At 32.6% G+C, this 6,343-nt stretch overlaps 1 protein-coding gene across 1 annotated transcript in view; it reads left to right on the top strand.

Moving 5' to 3' along the window:
* The first annotated feature begins 4,140 nt into the window (after positions 1-4,140).
* LOC128986711 (glutathione S-transferase-like) overlaps positions 4,141-6,343 on the top strand; it is a 28,274-nt gene continuing 26,071 nt past the window's right edge. Inside the window, exon 1 of the mRNA XM_054407205.1 lies at positions 4,141-4,253. The gene's annotated coding sequence lies outside the window, so the exon portion shown is untranslated. The remainder of the gene's footprint in view (positions 4,254-6,343) is intronic.

The raw sequence follows: 6,343 nt of genomic DNA, 5'->3' as shown, positions 1-6,343 counted from the left end.
TTCAGTCCTTAACAAAGTTAACAAATTGTGTGATTCAATAATTTGTAAAGCTAAACAAATTCAGATCAATCCAACTTGCAATTCAGAAGACTTTGATCAATTAGTTGCTTTGACATTTCAATTAGGTAAATCAATCTTAGCTAACTTCATCAAGCTCAATCATTAACAGGAAAATAGTCATTAGTGTGTATGCAAAGCGTAATTTGGCACACGAATTACATTATTTCTACGGTTATAAAATCATCATGTACATTTTCATTGGAGGGCATTTTACATAATTGTATCGAAAATCATGTAAAATGCCCTTCTTTCCTTGTATGAGGAGAGAAAAACAGTTTATACTTGCAATTTTTGCATTTTGCCTAAAAGTTGATCAAACAAACATATTTTGGCTATTTCTATTTACTATGTTGATTTGACACAAAAATTTCACCATTCTTATCGTGTTCTTAAATTTTATTAAAAAGTGAATAATTTAAATGTAGCAATTGGTTACGGCAGGTTAAAACTATTTCGTAGTTTTAAATGAAAATCTAGAGTTTGACCAAGGAAAAGAGCGTAAAATAAAAAGAATAGTACAGTGAAGCGAAAGTGTGCAGAAATAAGCAATATTGATTAGTATTAGTAGTGAGAAAATTGCCGCTTTGTTTGGCAGCTATTGAAAAATTACAAAACATTTATAATACTGCATCACCGTTTGTTCTTGTAGTATAAAAACTAAGAAACTAACTAAGAAAACTAAACTAAGAACTAAGTTCCATGGATGCATAAGTTCTGTAATTCTTCCTTAACTAGTTCCCTGTAATAAATTTAAACTAGGAGTTGTGACGTGTCAAAAACTATTTAAAGACTTTCTTAACATTCTCGCATAATTTTTCGATAGCTACTGTTTATAACATTCGACTTGACATTGGCAAAGATTAAACCCTTATATTTTTGGCTTCTAAGAACCTTAAAGCAAATTGTTATAGTAGTCTCGGTACTCTTATGTTACACCGACCCACACCAGTTAGGTTAGGTTAGGTTATTACAAAACATTTACCTTAAAATAAAGTGGTTACTCAACCTAACCTAACCTAGTGTGGTCGTTAGAACAAAGGACTAGTCTCCAGCTTGGATCTTAACATGACGAATAAGATAATAGTTTTTCTTCTATGGGGGAAAATCGACAAACAATATATATATTTTTTACCCTTGATTGTTCTGTGGTAAAAAACAACAGAGATGAAAGCTAAACCAAAAATAAATGCACAAACTGTAAATGTAACCTTAAAATACTATAGAAACATTTATTACACTTCCACGTACTCTATCGTTGTCAAACAAAGGCATGAAACACACCAAAACAAGCCTTTTGTTTTACAAGTCGAAAGGTCTATTTCCAGTGACTAACTTCATTTCATTGTTGTGAAAAACTGTATTGTAAATTATAAATGAAATATCAACAATTACGAAGCATACAAGTACGTTTTTGCAGAGTCGATCTTCTAGAAGCGGTACTGTACACTATGAATGCAAAACTGTTCAAAAGTACCTCTTAACTGTGGAAAAGTTTACATTGAGTTCTCGTCTGCTTGAAATTGAATATTCAAAAGAGGTATGTCAGCATTTTATTTGAAAACAGTTCAACTACGGGAATTTAACGTTGTTTTGTCTTATCCTTGTTTAACTAACTGGCTCTATTTCAGTAGTGTAAGCCTATCGTAGGTTTACTCCATATAATTTCATTGTTGAGCCTAGATTGCAATGCTGTTTTTAAGATTGAAAATTCAAAACACTTTACATTGTCAATTTACTTTTCTCTTGAGATAAGAGTTAACTTATCGTTATCATTGATTATGAAAGCTGGTTTGTAGTGTTGTGAAATATATCTAAGTTTCTGCTAAAAGCCTGCAATTTCTTAATTTAACGTACTGACGCATAAAATTTCAGCATTCGTTCTTTCTTCGTCCTATTGTTTTAAAAATTTAATGGTATACAATTTCAGAACAATGTGTGTTGGCCTTTGATATTCATAAGACCTTTTTTTAGTTGTAAATATATTTTTTGTGACAAACTTAAAAAACAGACCTAAATACGAATAAAGACAATAAAAAGTGTTGGCATGTGTAATTTTAATATGATTTGGTTTTATATTAATACAACTTTGTTTTAATTAGGGTGTACGCGGTATTTGTAAATATATAATCATTTATATTTTAACTATTAAGTTTCCGTAGTTGATAAGAAGAAAACTTCGGAATTTCTGAGATTTAAAGGAAATGATTAAAAATTGAATAGGGTTGAATGATTGTTTTTTAAATGATATAAATATTCGTTCTTTCGTCCTCTTGAACTCATAATGTCACTTCAATGTGATGTGTGTGTGTGGATGTGTCTACAGACTACATCTCTCGTTCGATTTCGATAGGATTTGGCGTGTGGGTACATAAGTGTTCATAAGTAAAGTAAGTTAAGTACATAGGTGGTGACAAAAAATACTAACATCCACTCAAAGTTTTAAATTACTAAATCTAACCGATTTGGGATAAAATTAAAAATTTCTATACTTTAAATAAAAATATTGATTTTAAAAATAACCGGCGAGTGTATTATTTTGTGAAATTTGATGAACATTCTAACCATACGCAAATTGTAAAAATGGGTTGGTAATGCATTAAGATATTTGAAGTTGAGTGAGAGCTAGCATCGTCCAGACCGCCATCAGTGGTGCAGTGTGATACAGCAATGAGAACAAATTATCTCCATACTATCTGGTAGGCATTATGGAGGACTTTGGTAATGGTAGGAGGACGTTTGTTGACTGGGTTTGTGGTACGACGACGTTTCTTGGCTGGAAGCAGAGGGTGGGAGCTTGGAACTTGGCTTGGAGTCTCAGTTGCCGCACTCACAGTTAAGATGCCACTTGAAATAGGTTAAATTAAAATCGGACCATTGGTTAGGGATATAAGTATTAGCAAATTATCTACAGATTTGGCGGCTATTATCCAATATGGCAGCCAAACGACCATGATCTAGACCACGTGACCCCCTTTTTTAAGGCAACAAAACTTAGGGGACATATAAGTGCACACGGGACATGTCCAAGCGCATAAACCATTTCAAATGGTTTCAAATTCTCCAGTGAATCGTAAACATCAAATTAACAACTCCGTGTATTGGTGCATTAAACCTATTTTAAGTGGCATCATGTTACAGCAGACATCAAGAACTGTGAGTGCGGCAACTGAGACTCCAAGCCAAGAGCAAAGCTCCCACCCTCTGCTTCCAGTCAACAAACGTCCTCCTACCATAACCAAAGTCCTCCATAATGCCTACCAGATAGTATGGAGATAATGTGTTCTCATTGCTGTATCACACTGCACCACAGATGGCGGTCTGGGCGATGATAGGTCTAACTCAAATTCAAATATCTTAATTGATTACCAAACCCATTTTTACAATTTGCGTATGGTTAGAATGTTTATCAAATTTTACAAAATAATACACTCGTTGGGTTTTTTTTTTTGAAAATCACTAATTTTATTTTAGGTATAGAAATTTTTAATTTTATCCCAAATCGCTGAGATTTAGAAATTCAAAACTTTGAGTTGATGTTAGTATTTTTTGTTACCACCTATGTACTTAACTTACTTTACTTATGTACCCACACGTCAAATCCCATCAAAATCGAACAAAAGATGTAGTCTGTAGACACATCCACACCATGGTAACATGCAGTACTTCATGGTAACATGCAGTTCACACACAAACATCACTTTGAAAAACATACGGGATCAAGAGGACCAAAAACGAATATTTCCACCTAAAGCTTAAAATTGAAAATTGCGCCGAGAAAATACTTTCTCCATATTAATAGATCAAAAAGTGATCAGCTGATCTCAACTCCCGCAAGTTCTGTTTTATCCTTGAGATAAAAAAAAAAAAACTAACGTAGCCTAGCAACGCAATTGTGTACAGCTAATTTAGCTGCACATTACGGAACTTATTGCATAACAGTTGCATTTTGTTCCGCGTTGTCTCCTCACTTGTATCACCTTGATACCACAGGATGTGCAGGGGATAACGCCCACTTTGTTGTATAAGTAGGGGGGCGGGGGGATCACGTGACGTGTCGTGTAACAAGCCGGTTGCCACGACCACAGCAAGGCCTTCACAACACGGCAGCGTAGTCAGTGAGTTTCAGTGAGTCAGTGACTAAACACTCAAGTTCTCGCTCATTAGTTATACATTAGAACCTACCAGTACCAAAAGTAAGTCTTATCTTACATTCTTAAAATTTTGTATTTCAGTAGGCCTACAATATAGGCTACTAGACACCTACTGTGAAGTTTATTTTTTGGGGATAGTTTTTATTGTTTACGTTCTCACAAATTTTGATATGTCGAATAAGATCTCTTCCTCAATATGTCCAGCTTTGGTTGGGTGTAGAAATAATTGATTTTAAAGTACATCCTCACCTGAGGACGTGAAAAGATTTCAGATCCCGAAACGTTGTGTTGATTTGGTTTAAATAATCGTATAAAAGTGTCCATAATAATCCCTTACATATTTTTTTAAATAGTTTAAACTTATTCTTTAAATTTAAAACAAATTACTCAACGAAAATGATTGTACAACCCGACTGAAGCACAGGCAGAACTTGTCTACTCGCTAATTTCTTGTATACGACAATTTTTTTTAGATTTTTTAAAGTTATAAATCAATTGCAATTGATAAATAAAGTGTAGGCTATTAGCTGAATATAGATGAGTTTTAGTTATTTTGGAGTAAAAGTTGTTATTTATTTATTCGTAGGTGTTATGGGAGTATTTCTTACAAGTGTTATATTTGAGTGTTGCTAAATAACAATTATTGTATAATAATGTAAAAGTTATGAAACAACTGTAATATGTCATTTAGGGTAAATTTTAAGACAATTTAGTAAAAGTTAAAGTAGTCAATATTTAACAACAAACACAGCATTCATATTTATTTCATAAAAGTAGTTGAAATACATTAAAAATTAAGTACTTTTTTCTAAAAGAGCTTTTAACTTTTAAAAGTCTTCATAAAATACTGGAATTTTCAATTTATTTTAAGATTTATTTTAACATTTCCTTTATAGCACAAGGTATTTTAATTTTTAAAATCCATTAATGTAAAGAGCTTCTCTCTTAGGTCACTGAGACTATTTACTTTGATTACTGGAGGTAGAATTACTTTCATCCTTTTGCCAATAATTTTGACGTGTGCGCTACTGACCACTAAATATTTCTCTATATTTTTTAAATCCTCACACATAAATACACTTATTTTAACAGACCTTAAAACGTGATAATAGGACCATAACATAATTTCTTATAGCTTTAATGGACTCATGTCTTAATATCTCACTTTTCATAAGTTTTGTTAGCAACAGTAATTTTGTTAATTACACAGGGTTAAGCACCTGTGTGCTCAAGTCAAATGAATACTTCTACCTTCTCATACATTTTAACGAACCTTTTAAACGTCTTCACGGGGGCATTACATATCTTATGACCGTCCTGGACTCAGTAGTTCACTTTTCTGTATGCACTAATTACGTATACCACTGTAAGCAACTTGGTAGTATTGAGTAATGGGAATTATGATAAATTATTACGTAAGTTACAAGGACAAAACACGTTGTTCTTGAAATGTATACTATAAATTAAACATACTCTGTCAATGTTTAAACTTGAAGTGTGTGCATTTCGATCATTATGTCATCAATTACAATGTAATTATTGGAAGCAATTTATTCGAAAACTTCCTGAGACCTAGTCTAAAACTATTGATAAATTCGTACTCAGTCGAAATTTTAAAAGTTTCACTTTACAGTCTTAATAAAAATTAAATGTTTATAATCCATCCACTAGGAGGTCACGAATTGTGGATATTTATAGGCATGCACTGTGGATGTGATACTCCCTGGTGCGGAGTTAATCCGCAATAGTGAGTACTACGAATATCTTCAGTACTAGCCTAATAATTAGACCAATTTGTTAGGCAAAAATGTGGTACGTATTCTACTACAAACCGTAGGTCCCTTAGTTGTCATTAGCCGTATGGACTATTAATTAGTCTAAGGACAAGATAGCGCCACTCATCTCTATTCATGTTTGGCTTAAAATACCTACTTTGTATTGTCGCCGTTTCAAAAAGTATTAAAAATATTAAAGTAAAGTAATAAATTCCATCGAAATCCAACATTTAATTTAATAATGAATTATCATCAAACTAAACATTTTAGAGTTATTTTCCCTTAGCAAAATGAAATTCCATGGAATTGCAATATTCCACAATAAACGTCATACTAAGATTTAACAACAATTTCCCC

Source organism: Macrosteles quadrilineatus, unplaced genomic scaffold (assembly GCF_028750875.1).
Source record: "Macrosteles quadrilineatus isolate MER2022 unplaced genomic scaffold, UCM_ALF_1.0 Scaffold_2__2_contigs__length_208266976, whole genome shotgun sequence".
Lineage (NCBI taxonomy): Eukaryota > Metazoa > Arthropoda > Insecta > Hemiptera > Cicadellidae > Macrosteles > Macrosteles quadrilineatus.
The sequence above is the reverse complement of the archived record's forward strand: the minus strand, read 5'-3'. Positions and strand labels throughout refer to the sequence as shown.